This window comes from Teleopsis dalmanni, chromosome 1 (genome assembly GCF_002237135.1).
Source record: "Teleopsis dalmanni isolate 2A chromosome 1, ASM223713v2, whole genome shotgun sequence".
In the NCBI taxonomy this organism is placed as follows: Eukaryota; Metazoa; Arthropoda; class Insecta; order Diptera; family Diopsidae; genus Teleopsis; species Teleopsis dalmanni.
The window spans coordinates 54,943,432-54,962,831 of record NC_051846.1 but is presented as its reverse complement, the minus strand read 5'-3'; the positions used below and the strand labels follow the sequence as shown (position 1 = coordinate 54,962,831).

At 30.2% G+C, this 19,400-nt stretch overlaps 1 protein-coding gene across 1 annotated transcript in view; it reads left to right on the top strand.

Moving 5' to 3' along the window:
- Nucleotides 1–19,400, top strand: part of LOC119667257 — a 51,205-nt gene that overhangs the window by 25,259 nt on the left and 6,546 nt on the right. The gene's annotated exons all lie outside the window — the stretch shown is intronic.

Genomic DNA, 19,400 nt, shown 5'->3' with positions numbered 1-19,400 from the left:
TTCCAAACAGTTGTTAATAAGTATTTATAAACAAAAATACAAGTTTCAAAATTTCATTATTTATTCTATAATAAATTCTACATATGTATATATTATTAACATTGTTATTAACTTAATAATTTGCTTGTTTGAATTTTTTATAAAATTAAATGAAAACAACTTATTGTATTAAATATAAACATTTAATAATACATGAAGTCTTTTCCATCGTCATTGGTACGACGAAGTATTATCAATGCCATACAAAACGTTTTAATATTGGCACGTGTACGAAAACGTCTATTTAATTCCTTCCAAAACATAGAGCATGCTAAAAACGTTGTCATCAGAGTCAGAGTATGTCAGAGTAAATTAGATAACTGACTTTTTCAAACTATTTAGCTTTTAAACAGTAGTGCAACGCCGCTGTTAAATATTTTACTATTTAAAATATTAAATTTCATTGCAGTTAAATAGTCCTTTTTAGTGTAGTGACTTGTCTGTCATACGTGTAAACTCAAATAAATATATACTTTTCATGTGTGACTTACATTAGTAAGTAGTTCATTAAACTGGAAGTTGAAAGCTATAAAAACAAATATGAATACATTAAAAATAATAATAATTGCTCTTGTATTTGAATTTAATAACAAAAACCTTTATTGTAGTTTTAAAAAATTATATCAGCTTATCTGAGTTTTAAAGTTATTAATTTCATTCCATATAGTGTTAAGCACTATATCTATTGTAAATGTGTATAATTATTAAAGTTATTAGTGTAAAACATACTTCAAACCCACACGATTATAACCTGCACAAAAATCAGATAAAAAAAATGATTATACATTAAATAGAAATTGTTAGAACAAATTTAAAGTAAATATTTTTAATGGAAATTTTCTATTAATAATAAATTAATGTGTGCTCTAATGCAGGTTTACTAGTTATTTTTTTTTTAATAAGTTTCCATTTGTGCGTCATGACCGTAAAGTGATGATTATGAAGTAATTAAGTTATTTATTCTCAACTTAATGATAAAATTACAGAATAACAAAAAAAAACATTTCTAAACATATATATCCTATATAGTGCTAACAGATGTCAACCAATGCATGATCAACAACTGCATTTGTAGTGATACCAGATTAGAGTTCTTAGCAATAATTAATGACGGTATATATATATATAAATAAATAAATATATATATATATAAATATTGGCTTCATTTCGATTTTTAAGAGATAGTAGTTCATGTGATTCCCAAAAACGAATTTCAGTTCATCAAATTTGGTAATATAGTACCTTCTGCTCAAAAAGTATACGGATTTTGTTGTTTGTTAACTACTCCTTAAGTAACATAATAGAGCTTTTTTAATAGACCTTTTTTTTTGGTACACCCTTTCTTGACATATGGTACAAATTTGAGCGCCATCTTTCAATTAGTTTGTTTACAGCAGCTGTTAATATGAGACTACCTCAAGTGCATTTAGCGATTTTTACTATGGAAAATTCTTGTTGTATGCGATTTTTTGACCAAACACGGCACCATTGTCATCGCTCAGGTACCATATTCGCCAAATCTGGCGCCGTGCGACTTTTTCCTGTTCCCGAAACTCAAATTGCCCCTTCGTGGTAAGCGTTTTGATTCGATTGAATCGGTAAAAGAGAATTCGCCGAAGGAACTAAAAGCCATACCTTCACGGGCCTATGAAAAGTGTATGGAAGATTGGGTTAAGCGTTGGCATATGTGTAGCGCTTCAGAAGGAGCATATTTTGAAGGAGATAAAATAAATTTGGAATAAAAATCTGAGTACTTTTTGAGCAGAAGGTACTATGGATGAAACTTTAACGAAGATGATGATTTATACAAGACGATTAGTGTTCGATGATGAGTAGTTTCAAGACAGAATAATTATAGATCTATAAAATGATATGTAAATAACGAACAAAACACCTACATTAAATATTAATTTTTTATTTATAAAGTATGAAGTAAAGATACTTTTTATTAAATAAGATTAGAAAAGAAGATTATGTACTGATAGTTAGTAATATAGTAAATTATTTTATACATATTAATATAAAAATTAATATGTAGGACCGAAATATTTGTCATATTGTAAACAGTGCCAAAATTTGTTAGACATTTTTGAGCAGAATTTGTACACTTATTACTATTTTTGTAATAAAAATTTATTTCTTGAAATCTTTTTTCAAAGCTTAAATTTATATAAATACAAAGTTTTTATCCCCACATATCGGCTATAAAAAGTTTAATATTACTGTGTTAAAAAAGTTTCTTTTCTAAAAGTATATAATATATAACATTTATCAAAACTCATATCAAATCATATATTATTGCTTTAAATGATCCTAAGGTAGTTTTTTAAACTATGAATCATAATATTTTTTCAACCAATCTAAAAACAAAAAAAAATTATATTGTACAATATTACAATCATAAATTCTTTTATTTGAACAGTTGAATCAGATATGAATAACACAAAGATAATAAAATATCTTAAAAAAAATAGAAATATAAAATCAATAGGAATTAAAATTTAAAAAATTAAAAAAAAAATTCTATTATTAATAAGATAATATTATTTTCAACAAGGAATTTTATATATTTTTTCATATTATAAAAGGGGTTAAAACAGTGAAAAAATTTCCAATGAAGTGAATTCTACAGCTAACTGTAAGGGTTATGAAGATATTATTAAATTTTATATATGTAAATATTTTTAAATCAATTTGTCATTAAACTATCTTATAATATTAAATATCACCGCCCTTTAAAAATTAACCGTCAAAAACTTTAAGGTCTCACTCCTGACCTAATGACTTTCTTCTTCTTAGGTTATACCGACGATCCCTAGTGGATCCACTTAGGGCTATTGGCTGGCCCACTGTGTTATTGTATATATGGAAGAAACTTAGGGTTTAAAACCACCTAGAACCTTTGCATAAGCATAAAACGCTATATAGTGTCAGGTCCTGTAAGTGGTTTAGGTCCTCAAGAAAGGGGGCTCCCCAAGTATTATGACGCCGCCGTGCATGAGCTGGGCAAAAACACAGTAGATGAGAGGCACTCTTCAATGTCTTCCCAACAGCTACGACAGATTTGATGCTTTCGACACTTTCTTTATAACATTTTACTTTGTGATCATAAACGGTGCACTGATCCATCTCTTGCCTCGGGAATTTCGGAATAAATTTGGTTTACAAATATTATGGTAAAAATATCATTTCTGTAAACTAATGTCAGGCACGATTATTATTGTAACGGTTCTAAGGAAACCGTTACAATCGCCTGTTTTGTGCAGCTTTTCCCACTAAGTCCACTTATATGTTGATATAGATTTTTTCGCGAGATATAAATATTTAATCGTATATACGATTAAATTTACTCTGTTATACGTTTAACAGAGTAAATAAGACTAAATAGCTAGCAAATTAATGTATCTTAAAATGATTGATTGATTAAATATCTAAATCTATTTGAATATTACAGGGTACCTAAATTGTTGTTATATGTTATGTCATGTGTTTTATTGCTATCTAACACAAACAATTAAATAGATTGTAAACTGTTATTAAAATTTCAGAATCTGTTTTCCTGTATATTAGAGTAGAATAATAAATTATTTTGTAGTTTTTATATATATAATATAAATTACATAATATGTTTTTTTTATTGATTTAATTTGATTATTAATATGTATATCTTTCCACTCATTATCTTTGAAACTTTCCTATAAAGTATATATTTTGTATTGTTTTTTAAAGTTATTACGTTTTAGTAGTAAATAATAAAAGTTTATACAATTCTTAACAATATTTTGCGAAACGTTGTCTTTAAACAAAAAAATACGTGACAATTATACAAATTGACTCCAAACTAAAAATAGCCGAATAATATATGATTACACCCAAAGTAATCAAGTTCACAGAAATCGCACTTACGTCTACATACAGTAAGTGTACGTAATCATGTGTTAACAATATATACAAAAATTTATTTTTATTTTATTATTAAAATGTCTATAATTTTGTATATCAAAAAGCTACTCTTTCATTTCAGGAATGAGAATATATTATAGAACTCAAGTAAAAGTCTTGATGCTATGGTGCTATTAATAAAAATTATTAATAAAAATTATGATTAGAATCTATTATGCTTTTTTCCTGGAGAAAATCTGGGACAGCAACCCCTGGTTATTTATTAATTTTTATTAATGATTATTTATAACCCTAACAGTATTTTTTGTTTAAAGTTTATACACCCCTATTGGAACAGTCAATACCAAATGAAGGTACCTATTATATTAACATTTGATATAATTTATACATATAATTATATTTACATATTTTGAAACAGTCGAAACCAAAAAACCCTTCTGGGTTTAGATAAGGCCTCTAAGCCCTCTTGCGTCAATAAAAAGTAGTATAGAACCTATTCTACAGAGTTTTATAGCCTCTTTCGCAAGAATATACATTCCCAGGAGCCTATTCCGTATGTGCATTAGCGCAGGGCATTCTAACAGCACATGTGTGACCGACTTCTCATTCTCTACAGTTTGCATCCATAAGTATACCCAGTCTTGTAAGGTGGTGTCTTAGTTTACAGTGCCCTGTTAGGATTCCTGTGATGATTCTAAGTTTTTATTTTGATAGATTCATGCAATTCTGGTATCTCTTATTGTTATAGGTACCAATAAAACCAGTGATTAGTTTCAGTTCAAATTTATTTCAGCTTAGAAACTTATCAACACTTTTGTTGTTGACTTAAATTAGCTGTTTGTATTGCCCAAGGGCTTTGAAATCAGCTTAAAGGCTGATGCAGTAAATAACCGACAAAAATGCTTAAATTTACTACCATGAAATCCCTCTTGACCAGCTGTTCCCACGAGAGCTAGTTTGCTTGCATAAACATACCATATACAAGACTTTTACAGTTTTGAACCACTTTGATCCAATATTGCATAAATATTATAGCGTCTATGCAAATATATAATAACATAAGCGATTTTGTATCGCATTATAAAGCACAATGCATACCCATTAATATGCAGTACTGCTTAAAAATCTGGAAAATTTTGAAAATGTAAAATTTTAAGTGTAATTTTAGTCTATGGGACACCATTTTTTTCCCCTTGTTTTTTAATTACAATATGTTTTAGATTGAAGAACCAACGTAGTATATTGTTAAATCTATCAACTAAAACGATTTTAAAATTTCAAAACTATATCTTTCATATTAAATATATTTTTAAATATTAAGAAATAACTTTTAATATTATTCATTTGTTGATTAAGATTTAAATAACCTAAGAACCCTTTTTAAAATCAGATCTTAATATGCTCAGTTCAAGCATTCATAATGGCTAGTTTCTAGTTGTGTTATATGTATTTTAAAGGATTTTTTATTGAAGTTACAATTTAAAAAAATATAATTGTTTTCAATTTTTTTTATTGTTCTTATATACAAAAACTACGGGTACAAGGTCATTTATTAAGTTTCTGTCAATAATTTTAACTGCGGCAAAAATGGTACAATATTGTTATGATATATATAAATAAAACTTTATACTTTATTTAAAAATTAAAACCTGTTAGCATCCAAAATACTTTTATTTTTTTTTAAACTACGTAATTTAATATAATGAAGTAAAAAACTTCATACCATTAAATTAATTAAATTTTTTAATTATCACTCAAATTAATAAACTTTATTTTGAATTATTTACCTTGAATAACACTTAACGTTATTAATATGTAATGATTTTTGTATATATCTTATAGAAAAATATCAACAATTAAATATTCTTCATATGTATTTATTGTACAATTTGTTTATTTATTCATTGTAATATCTTCGATTATAATTTTCTATATTTCATTTTTATTAAATTATTTTTTTAATCCAGCACTTCATTAAAAACAATTAATGTTCTTTTCTTTTTTGATAAAAAAATAGTTAGTGATTTTTTACTTATATATTACTATAAAGCTTGTTTTAAAGTATCGTTTTTATAATAAAATTATGACAACATACTTTAACATAACATTAATATTTGTTTAGATATTAATGTCATTACTTCTGTAAACTCACACCTGCACTAATAAAATGGGAGACATTTTAGTTCAAAAAGAGGTCCATGTTATATAGACAGGCATATGTTAAATGATTATACTCTTTGTCTTCTGGTCATGACCTGAAGGGAAGTTATGGAGATGAACAATACACAATTCTATTATGATACCTTTTGGTTAGGTTTAAAAATAATATTTTTATGTAGATGCCACATATTCATGTTTTCATTCAGCTTGCCAGTCAGTTATAGTTAATTTACATGCTGCAGAGTTTTCATGACACTGTTTTACTAACAATATATTTTCTCATCAAAAAACAATATTTAATTTATTTTTATCCATTATTTTAAAAACTACTATTATCTGCGATTAGTTCAATCATTTGAACGTCATGAATTTTTTTACGTATCATTTTAACCTTTATGTGCTCGATAGTCTACATTTGTAGCATTTTGTGCGAAAAAGTCTTATAAAAACGAATTTTGCACAACGACAGGGTGCGAGATTTTTAATAGTTTCCTAAAAATCAATTTTAAATTAATTTTAAACTTAACAGCATCAAAACAATAATTTATTTAAGCCCTAGACCCAACTTTTCAAAATGATCACCTCCTGGCCGGTAGTCTACATTTGTAGTCACCATATAATTTATATGAAAATTCACATTAAATACCTATGTAACTCAATATTTTTTAGTTCCAACATGCAGAAACATGTTCCTTTGTAATTTATTTTATTCTCTGTTTACTTGTACATACTTGTGCTGCATATTTGTACTTATATGCATGATTTTATGGTTTAGATCGCAACAGTAGGAGGATTAGGAAGCGCAGTTCATACTGCTGTAATCAATTTTCTGCTTATGCTCCATCTGATTACAATGTAATGCTTTCGATCCGCTTTCGATTGGTTAATTTGGTAATGAAATAGTTTATTTGAAATATAGAGCAGTAAAATAAAATGAGAATATTGGAAAATATAATTGAACGTGCTTCAACTCGGCCACTATGAGTTGTTAAACAGTAAGTGTGTTTGCAGGTTTTCCTTTTTTGGAAGTGGCTTATGAAAAAAGAATGGCGACAATATATTGACAAATTACTGAGCGAGATTGATGAGGAGGAAGAGGAGCACTAGTTTTTAGCGATGAATGGTTTGATGATCATGTACCACTTGACCATCATACAAGTTCCAGCTCAAGCAATGTTTTTGTTGGTGCTGTAAGTGTTGCGATTGGTTTCTATTCTAAAGAATCTGACGCCGAGAATGAAATGATACTTGGTGAAGAAGGTGATTCAGAAATATGAGCAAGAATAAGGTATATTATTCGAAATAAATTTTGATTATGTGATGAATGTCAAAGAGAACTCGGTCGTTATGCAGCATCTTGATACATTTGTGTCAAGAGATAATACTGTCTGGTTCAAAACTATACCTAATCAAGTAGGTCGCACTACTGCTCACAATGTGTTTCATGACACTACTGTTGGTCCAATTCGAGCGACTAAAGGTCTAATTTTGTACACCGTATTCGATACTTGAATAAATTTTGAGAGGAACAAACTAAAAAGCCAGGAAAACTTTTCAAATAGGGAATGAAAAAAAACCTAATGCAAAGGAGAGAATGTGGAATACTGTAACCGGCATGAAATCAAAATCGTTAATTGAGCTTCTAGTGCTAGGCAAATGCAAATCAAGCGACGAGGATACGAATATGTTGTGGAGTAAGGAAGCAGTTTGTTATTACCGTTCAACAATGTAGAAACCCATTTCAAAGAAATTTTACATTTTATTCGGTTTGACATTCACCGTACTAGAGCTGACTTGTTATTGATAAGGCTGCTCTCATCTCTGAATTGTAGGCTGAGATGAATAGCCATCTCCGTATGTACTACCAATCTTCCGGAGAAGTAACAGTAAATAAGCATCTATTTACATATCGTGATAGACTAGATTTACCCATTATATTCCATCCAAAAGTTTGGTTCGCTTGTGATGCGAAGTCGTTTTATCCTCTCAATAGTGAGGTTTATACTGGAAAGAACTCAAATGCAAATCAGGCAACTATTGTGGAAGAGATTAACATTTGAAAGAGAAAAACTACGCGAAATATTTGCAGTTGGTGTATCAAAACCAGTGTGTGACGTACAAACAGTCACATATTCTTTGGGTGAATGTTGTTCCTCAAAAGCTACAATTGTACAATTGTCTGTAAAAGTAAAATAATTTGCCTAAAAGTGTTTTTTTAATATGTTGGTCTAGATTTCTTCATAACATACTTGCTTGCTACAAATGTAGACTTCCGACCGGCAACGTAGGAAAAATATCCCGAGCACATAAAGGTTAAGGATGTGTTCCCACATACCATATGTGTTAGACCGTGGAATTATTGTAGAATTCAATTGAAATAAAATCAATACTTCCACAATTAAAATCAGTAATTCTTAATGCCAAATTCACACTATCAATGTTGCGAGTTGCATACGTATTCAGGATATATTTCACACATTACGTAAAATTTATGGTCATTTTTTTAAATGATAAGAGTGTAACCCCCTAAAAATGTCATATACTGCTGAAAATATCAATCATGCGAACCAAAGTGTAGAGGGCAACAAAGAGAATTCAATTGAATGTAATTCTTAAGTATTTAATTCCTCTTACTATAGGCTTCCAGATCACTGTAGGGTTTTTCAGGTAGAAGTGATTGCTAAAAGGGAAGCTATAGCTTATCTAAAAGTAGATGATATACTTGATAGGAATATATACATACAATTGAATTGTCAAGCTGCTTTAAAATCTTTGAGCTCAGTCCGGTTTGCACCTAGGACAGTCTTTGACTGCTACACACCCCTTAATGAGATGTTAACGCGGTTCAATATATTTCTAATCTGGGTTCCTGGTCATAGGGATATTTTCGACAATTGCAATGCACACGAGCTAGCCAGACGGAGTGCTTCAGGAAACCAATCGGCACACATAAACAATCTGAGCATATTATTGACATCATGCAAAAGATGGAAAGACTCAACCATATGCAGATATGTGTGCTCCAATAAAAAAAATTTAAATTGAAATTTATTCCGTTTTCCCAGTAGAGATATCAGTCTTGTATTTGGTTTACTTACAGGTCATTGTATTTTAGGTAACCATGCTAGAAAACTATGTCTTCCTTTCAACCATCCCTTCCGCAGTTGTGGATAGGACGATGAAAATGCCTCCCCTCAATGCCCAACAAATGCGCGGCGCCGTCTTTTCACTTTAAGTACTTTCTTTTTGAGGATTTTGGCGAACTGCAAGACCTCCCCTGGATAGCATTATAAGCTTTGCTAAGGGTTCTAACTGGTTCTAATCCTTGAGTTTTTAATTCTACGATAACACAATAGGTCAAATTGGATCCCTTGGATCGCCGGTATAACCTACCTATCTATCTAAATATTTGATTGTGTTTATTGCAAAAACATGGAATAGTCTACATAAAAATTTGGGTTTCGATATTCCGCAAACATAAGAACTTAAACTAAATGATCATTTTTGCCTAGAAATTTTGAAGATTGAACAACTTGAAAAATATCAATTATTTCAGAGACATTTCTCTAGCAATGTAGCTCTAGTTAAATGGTTTTGTAAAAAAGTAAAATTGTCGCATTTGGAGTGAAGGAAACCTACATGCTGTTTATAAAACAAATTGTTATCACCAAAGTTACAAATTCGGTATATTTTATATTATGAGTTGTCAATGAACCACAATTTTTAAATGAAAATGAGGTGACAGTTATCTATATTAAATAAAATATAGTCAAAATACTATAAATTTTTTTTTTGTTGAATTTGCAAACACGCAGTATTTTGTTTTACGTATCCGTCTTTAAAACAAGTTATATTTTTAAATTCCTTATTTATTTCTCTAAAGTATGTATATATATTTTTATGGGTACTCGTAAATGTCAAACAATATACAATCTGCTTTAAATTCATTTATGTTAACACTTAAGTTTGGTTGAGTAACTTCAATATATATTCTATGTAAATCAGGATACTCACAACCCTCGCCTTAATTTAACTCTTTACTTAATTGTACTTAATATCCTTCAATCGATAAAACGAAAGTGTCGACAGTTTGATTTATGCCGTCATATCTCGTTATGGGTAGCAACAGCTGTCAGCAAATTAATGTATATTTTTATTTGTATTTGTTTTTGTCATTTGTTTATATCGTAATTTTTCTTCTATAAACAAGTACTTACTTACGTTCTCAAATACTTTTTAGAGTGTATTTGGAATTTGTATTATAATTCAAATTATTAATTCGAATATGGCTCTTCTACCTGGTAAATGTGCTTGTCACACTACTCTTTTACATCAGAAAGAAGATTTTATACAAATGTTAACAACTGAATCTATTTGTGCAATAAAATATACTAAGCCTGATCTCTCAATTCTTACCAAGTCATGAAAATTCATGAAAATGCAATTTCAATCATAATCTCATCAACTTTTTTGGAAAGACGTAGTTCAGCATAAGAAGTAGAATAACATTTATACAAATTCCCAAAAATAAAGCAAACGCACAATTTCTAGGTAGTTAATTGCTATAAACAATAAAGGTAATTTAAACTAATTGGCACTTAGTTGCCAAGTATTGTTGAATCATTGATTTCCGGGTCCGTAGTAGTAGTATACGAGGGCTACTATATATATTTTAAGCCTAATAATAAAAAAATACTAACTTGTTGAAAATTGTTTTATTGTCGAACCATCTGTCTAAGCATTTTTTCCAATTTTCTTCAGACACCTCCAAAACATGGTTTTTAAATGCAACAACGGCTCCTTGTGACGACAAAATTCGTTGTCTACGCAATTTATTCTTGACGTTCGGGAACAAGAAGAAGTCATTGGACTGTACGGCCAAATAAGGACTGTAATGCGGATGACCCATCAATTCGATTTTTTAATTGTTCAAATAATCGCTTTTTAGACGAGATGTGTGAGCACTCACATTGTCTTGATGGAGAATGATCTGGCGACGCTTGTTTGTTTTCCGAATTTCTCTGAAGGCTTCCGGTAAACAAATAGTTGTATACAGTTTTACGTTTCTGTTATGGTAGTTGCCCCACGACTAGTTTTTCCGAAGAAAGAAGCGACCATTTGTTTCCATGTGCTTCGAACATGAACAATTTTTGTTGGACGTGGTTCATCTTGAAACAACTATACAGTCGACTGCTATTTACGTCCGGCTCATATATCCATGATTCGTCACCTGTTACATTCGTATACTCGTATACGTCTTTTGAAGCTCCACCATTGTACTTTATAAGCATTTGTGTGTACCAATCGACACGAGCATCTTTTTGAGATTTTGTCAAATGATGGGGGTTCCAACGAGAACAACCTTTTTCATAGCTAAATGATCGTGCAACATTTTATATATGCTGGTGGAACTAATGTCTAGAGTTCCACCTCTATGTTAACTTACAGTATGTAACATGACGATTTTGTATTATCAGTTTTTGCACAGCATCAATGCTTTCTGGCACAACTAATTTTGAATGACCTTCACGTTAGAGAATTTCGTCAATGAGAGAACTGCCCTCACGATTAAAATTATACGAGTATATTTTTATAAAATCGAACTTCAATAGTTTCTATTTTCAGTGAATCGAATAAAAATTTATTCAAATATCAAAGTTTGGAACAAATTATTTAAATTGTTGTGAAAAGTTCACAACAGTTTAATTAAATGCAATGCAATGCACGGTAATTATTTTCGAGATTCATATTTACCTTATTGTAGTTAATTTTCTCACAACGAGTGAATAAAATTTTAATTATAACATTTTTATGTACAACAAATATTTCTTCAGATCAGATGAAAATAAAAATATAACACTGTAAACTAAACTGAAATATTTAATTGAAAGAAGTGTAATTTTTCGTTTTAAATATATTTTTTTAGAAATATATAAATAGATTTAAAAAATATTAACTAATCTGTTACCTATTATCTTTATATAAAAACCATTTACAATTTTACACATATGTATAAAATGATTTAAAACTTATGGTCCCGATTGTTCCCCATAATATGCATGTTTGGGCTACTTTTATTTTTCATTCCTAAGTATAATATACTTATAGAATAGGCCCGAGTGTATTAAAACTCATTACTGTTATTTTATTGCGTTTCACTTACACCGATTACTGATAGTTTAATACGCTCAACCGCTTCAATTAATAATATCAGATTACCCGTTCTGTAATATATATTATCTTAATATATGAAGTTCCAAATGATCTAGATCTAGATTATTTCTTCTATTTATGCTGTTAATGGTGTTGTAAGTTCAACTTTCGCATAGGATAAGCGCTAAATGGTTGATATCTAAGTACTAGATATGTTATCTTAACTTTATATTTGCAAGAATAGTGATGAAGGTTACATACCGCTATATATCAAAACTAATTTCTATCGTCGTGATAAGTGCTTACTTTTCAATTTATACTAATCTCAAAGAAAAATATGATGCAAAAAGTAATTTTTATTATTATTATTAAAAAGAAGGGTTAGTACATTGCGACCTAAAAGATCTATGGTGCCCCTTAGTCGAATGAGAGTGTTTCTCTAAGTCCGATAACTTTAATGAAAACCAGTAAAGAGCGTATCTTTCTTAATCTTAAATCCTTATGATCCATGAAATACCCTTCTAGGTGTTTTATCCGCTTGTGCATCAGTGCCGGGCATTCCCTAAACACATGATATGCAGTTTCTCTCTCTTCTCTACACTATCTGCAGTCTGAGTTAATTGAATTCCTAATTTCGTTAGGTGATTATTCAATCTATAGTGACCGGTCAATAATCCCGCAATAATTCTTATGTTATTTTTTGATTGTGCTGTGCTATCTTTGAATCGTTTTAGGTTGTAAGTCCCTAAAAACATTTTAGATTGTGATAGTCTTGGTTTCACAAGACTCAGTAGTCTTACAAAAAGTAACACCTTGTTGAATTTTTAGGATAAAATCATTTTTAATATTAAGTGCGTGAGTTCCAGTACGTAAACGAAATTTTTTTACTTCTTTTTCTAACCCAAAAATATTTTGTAGTTCCCTTTGTGATCTGAATATTTTTGATTAACATTGCTTTATAGTGAACAAATTATAATAAAATTTGTTTTCGAATATTAATATATTTTTAATTTATTTTATAAATACAAATTTAAATATAACGTGCGAAATAAATTTTAATTTTAGTGTAATTATTCTGCTAAAATAACAGAACTATCTTACGTTACGTTAAAATGAAAACGTTTCTAGTTTTATTAAAATTCGATTGATAAACGTTGTAAAATTTACATCATAAAATTTTCATATTAATGCGAAAGTAATTAAATTAATTTAATATCTGATTTATATGCATATATCGTTTTATTCATGATTTTGATATAATCTTTCCATTGATGGAAATGCAATTTGCCGTAGATTCAATACCGCAAAGCTCATTAAATTCAACACTGAATTTAAATTGCGCCTTAATTACAATAATGCGAAACTTATTCAATTTATTTATTATTTATTTATTTTTTTAATAATTTAATGATATGAAACTGTCAATCTGCAAAATTATAAACATTGAAATATTTATTTTGTAAATGCAAGAGGTATTTCCATATACAAGTGTGAGCAATGCCTTTTTCATTCTCAAATTACATACTTATAATAATTTGTTGGTACAAAGTGCACAAATCCATCCATCACTTTTCATAGATTTTTTATTATTAAGCAAATTAAGTTTTCGTTTATATGTTTAATAATAACAAATTAGTTATTACGATATTGTTATGAACAATGAATAATTAGGTATAATGAAATATCTGTTTAAGAGTGATTTAATTACACAACTGTTTTATGTATGCACATATAAAATATTTAACAACTGTTTATTATCATTTGTAATAATTTGTATTGAAATGTGAATAATTCCATTAAAATTATTATTTAATACTCTTGATGAAAAAATCATTGTACCTATATTGAATAAAAGTGCAGTATTAATTCAAGTTAAGTATTAATTACCTAATATTTATATTAATATCATATGATCAAACTTACTACTATTATTGTCTATAAAACAATAATTATTAACATGTAAAAATTAAAATAACAAGATAAGTTAAAGAGACTATCGGCATTTTTCACTTCATCAAAGCCAGGGCTGCCCAAACCCTATATGATCGCGGGCCAATACAAATGACTGTATAGATTGGGGGCCGCAGAAACAAATACATACATTTGTAGTTGTTTTCGACAAAAATAAAAAAACGGTTATAATATTAAATTTAGTTTTATTCATTTAACAGTATTATTTGTAATTTATCAGTACACAAAAAAAAAAGTTATAGTCGATTAAAAACAAGTCGGGGACCGTGCTTTGGACAGCCCTGATTACTACAAATAGTCACCGTATTTATTCTAATAATAGCCGTAATATTTTTTCTTTCAGAGTTGTAAATAACATTAAATCTAGTTGGAAAAAAGTTGACATCACTTTACGTCTAATGTCACATTTGTCTAATAACATAAATTACAGAATGCGGCAAAAATAAAGTCTTGTTTCACTATTTTAAAATTAATGTTGTATGTTGAGCTGTAATCTACAACTCGATTTTCTCGTAGACATCTGATCTTTGGGTATAATAGGTTAAAATTTAAAAATGCTTACGCCTTCCCCATTTGGTCTGCAATCGCTTCCGCCCAAATGGAAAGAATCTACCTGTTTGAGCAGAAACTTCTTAGGGATTGCACCAACTATAAGTGCAAGCTTAACGACAAGCACTTCTCCATCTCTGTCCTTTACGACAATGTCAAGATCACTTGCATTGACGAATACCTTCTGACACTCGCTCGTAGGTACCTCACCCGGCTCCACAACCTCCCTCCTGACGTCTCTATTCCTATAACCCTTCCTGAAGATCTTGTTCTCGCCTTGCGCTTTAAACCTTCCCAATATCTGTCCCACTACCTCAATAAGTGGGACCGTAACCTCCACTCCATTCCTCTATATAAGCGCAGCTTTCGTTACCCCAGTCACAAAGTTTACCGCTAACCACACCCCCGTTAGTCTGCTCTAACCTCACCCCCTTATTCATAACCCAATTTCTCTAATGTACGCCCTTACTTTCTGGCTTAGATAAATCTAACTCGTTAGGTACTAAGTCTATTTTTTCTCTTCTCTCTCCTCTGATTACTGGAATGAAGTTTTCACAATGCTGTGGAAATCTTATCCATTCATTCCTAAGAGGTGGTTTAGTGCGTTCAAGTCTCACACGGTGGCTTTCGATGCTGCCACCTATTATTTTAAGAGATACCAAATTTGCTACTTCACCAAACAATCTTAGACGTCCTTTCCAGAATCTTCCTATTTTTTCTTACAAAATGTATGCAGATATTTCTTTTTGAAAAAGAGAATAATTATCAGAAATATTTGAAAATTCCCTCTTCTGAGAGAATAGGTGGGGAATTCGTTGAAAAATTCGGTAAAGGTTATAAGCATGCCATGAATAATAAGCTTTACAAAATCAATTTGTTAAGAATCCAATGTTTGTAATATGTTGTTCACGTCTTCTCACAATTAATTGCGGTTGAGGTTCCTTGACAACTTCAAAGAGATTGTAAACCATACTTTGCTTCTATGATGATTGGCTCCGGGAAATAGATCTGTATGCTTCCATAATTTGAAATAAAATTCTAAACAGTACTTTTCCGAGTAGGTAGTCACCGAAAATGACTAACGTGCTTACCGGGCTAACAGTCAGTTAATTACACTTAAAAATGATAATAAGACACTTATTGATTTGTGTTAAAATTTTTAATATAAACTTAAATAATTTAAAAAACTTGTTGATAAATAGGTCGTAATAACAATTTATTATTAAATTAAAAATATTAAAATTTTTCAATACTTGATTTGACTTGTGTTCTCAGATTTTTAATTAAGTTCAAACAAAATGTTTTTGATATTATATATTTAACATTTACTTATATTCGAGTTGGTGTTAATCGACTAAATTTTTACCACTTCTAAAATTTGTGGGTGCACCAGTTAGTGTCGCATTGGAAATGTGCGGTGATTTTATATTCTATGTGAGTCAAACGTATAGTTCATCTAGTTTGTAAGATTTGAACTAACCCAACAACTGGTTTAGTGTTGAATTGTGGTTGTCATAATATAACTTATTTATTACAAATTCAAAACATATCTTATACGTAACTACTGCTTCTATTAAAAAAGTTCTATACATTTCTAATTAGATATGGAACTAATAAGTTGACAATATCTTAATCAATGTCCATATGACTTACAAATATTATGTTATGGTTATATGATTTGAAACTGAAAGACAGAAAACATACGAAAAAAGTTCTAAAATCTATTTCGAATAGAAATATTTACAATTATGTCACAGACGACTGACTATAAGTAGAAATAACTTGAAACACGACCAGCAGAATACAGAAAGATCAAAACGTGACTCTCTCAAAATATATAGTTCTAAGAAAATTGTTTATTAGAAAATTGTTGGTATATTTATAATAAATTTCCATCTAATTGAAAACCGAATGTTGAAAGTTTATATGTCGTGCCGTACATAAAACTATTTTATAATTCTTTGAAAACGAAAGTAATTTAGAACAAATAAATCGATATCATTTTTTTCTGGTTTTGTGTGAACTGAATGTTCAGAAAAGCGTGTAAACAATATTCAAGGTTTCATATTTGCTTTTAATATTTCTTAATTATTAATATTTCGTAATTCATATAAATGCAAAACTAAAATATTTATATAATTATACAATTATTAAAATGAATTTTTTCACTTATTAATAGAAGAATTGCACACTTGTTTCAGATTTACATATTAGAACATAAAACCAATGTCTAGGAACGTGTTATTATTTACCCATAATTACATAGAAAATTATAAACTCTTTTTTCTTATAGAAAGTGTTGAGATACATTGTGGCATAGTTACCATTAGAAGATACATCGGGTTTTTATACTGAATCATATAAATAAAATATCTTAAAGAGATCATTCTTCCCCCGGTGTAATCCAAAAAGTGAAACAATATATTTTTAATAGTTTTTAACTGTCGCACGCCTGTTTGAGCTCTCCAGTGTTCAATTAGATGTTCTTTCTCCCGTTCACATACTAAGCTATTTGTGAAGCTATTTGTTACCCCGCAGAAGGGCTCTAGACCAATGAAAGGAGTACATGCACCCTTTTTTGCTAGGGAGTCTGCTATTTCATTGCCCTCATGCCCTTCGTGTCCCAGTACCCACATAAGAGTAACATAGTTCCTCGATGCTAAGGTGTTGAGAATTTGAAAGCATTCCCAGACCAACTTTGACTGGAATAAGGATTTTGCTAAAGATTTTAGAGCTGCTTGGCTGTCTGAAAGGATGCATATTTTGGTACCTCGGGTGCCCCTTCGTATGCATAGTCGGGTGCATAGTTATCAATCAATGATTTACTATGACTACATATCAATGAACAGATATGCACTACACCTTATTAAACTTTGGTACTTTTGTGGCATATTTTCGACCAGATTTGCCTAGGTATGTAGCTGGTTTCTTCCACTTACCAGTCACTCTTTGACTGCAGTGTTTTCATTTCTAAAACAACGTTGAAAAATAATTCGGGGAATCCGCCATATATTTAATATTATTGTGGTGTCCGAAAGCGTACAGTCATATTTAGACATCTCATCTATTTTTATTCATGTCTAATAGTGCAATATGAAAGGAAAATACTCAGAAAGATTTTTGGCCCCGTAAAAGAAAACGGGATGTATCGCATAACACATATTCACCAGCTAGAACGGCTAGCAGAACGTAATTCAATCAAAAAATTTATGAAAAAGCAGCGATTAAGATGGATCGGACTTGTAATAAGAATGCCGGATATGAGAATTATGCGAACGAAGCAATCACAACTATACCAAACTGACAGTTAAATCAAAATACTGAAACTGTAGTATTATTTTAGGATATCTTGATCTGGCTAACTGTAAGCTACGCACTGACCGATACCTAATAGAATTCAACCTCTATGTAAATTTTGTGATAGACATTTGTTTTAACGTATTTCAAGAGATTTTAGACCAGACTTTTAAACAGAGGTCAAATGTCTTGTATGTCATATGATGGTTAAACCGTATTATTAAATCAGTATCATTATTTACGTGGAAATCACGTAATAACTACTTCTTTTAAAAGATGAAACTTAGAGACACCGACACTTGCAGAGTGAAATTTCCGTCCATCTTATCTGCTTGTGTTGTGCGATTGATTACCAGGAAAAAATTCTAGTATTTCCATTCGGCTTTCATTAAACGAACAAGGTAAATATATTTTTAGATTTGTTAGTAAATTTAAATTGTCTATACTAGCTTACGAAACTCGGAACTTGCAGAATCACATTGTACTATTGTCCCTTTTAATAATGAAAATAATAATAATATAATAAATATTCAAAAGAAGTGGTTTCAATATTGAGTTTTGAAACATTTAATAGAACTTACAAACTACAGGTTGGTTTGGTTGCAGTGGCAGGCCATTTGGTAACTTCGAGTGTACCTCAATTAGCGATTTTCGCCGTTTTGTTACCACATTCCTCGCAAGAACCCTAGTATAGAAGAGTAGAGACTAAATCCATCCCGCTGAATTTAGGTAATTTAATAGGTCTTTCATTTTCACCATTGAGCAGTCTGATAAACTATCACAGAAATATTTTCCTAAGAACCTATATCTTCTAGACGCTAAAGCCGGACATTCACAAAGAAAATGTATTATTGTTTTTTCTCCTGCGAATTTCCACAACTTCTGCAATGAGCGTTATGGGGAATACGCAGTTTCTCTGCATAAGTTCCTACACACCAATGACCAGTAAGAACTGCAGTAAGCCTTGCAGTGTTCATGCGATCCCTTTTGATGAGTTCCGAGGATTTGTTTTTATTGTAAGTGGGCCATGTTAACCTGGAAATTGCACATGACCTATGGTAAGTGCTTTCCATCTGTTATTGGCAAGTTGCAGAAAGTAGAGGAAGGTACTTGTTTTAATGGTCTCCAGGGTTATATAAACCGGCACCGCCAGTGACGCATCCAGAGAGGCACCAGAGCGGGCTAAACTGTCAGCTTTCTCGTTCCCTACGATATTCCTATGTCCAGGAACCCAAATGAGACAAACTACAGGAGTTTGTAAAAGAAACTCCCAATAAACAATTTTAACATATTTAACTTAACAATAAACATATCTGAAAGGTTTCATT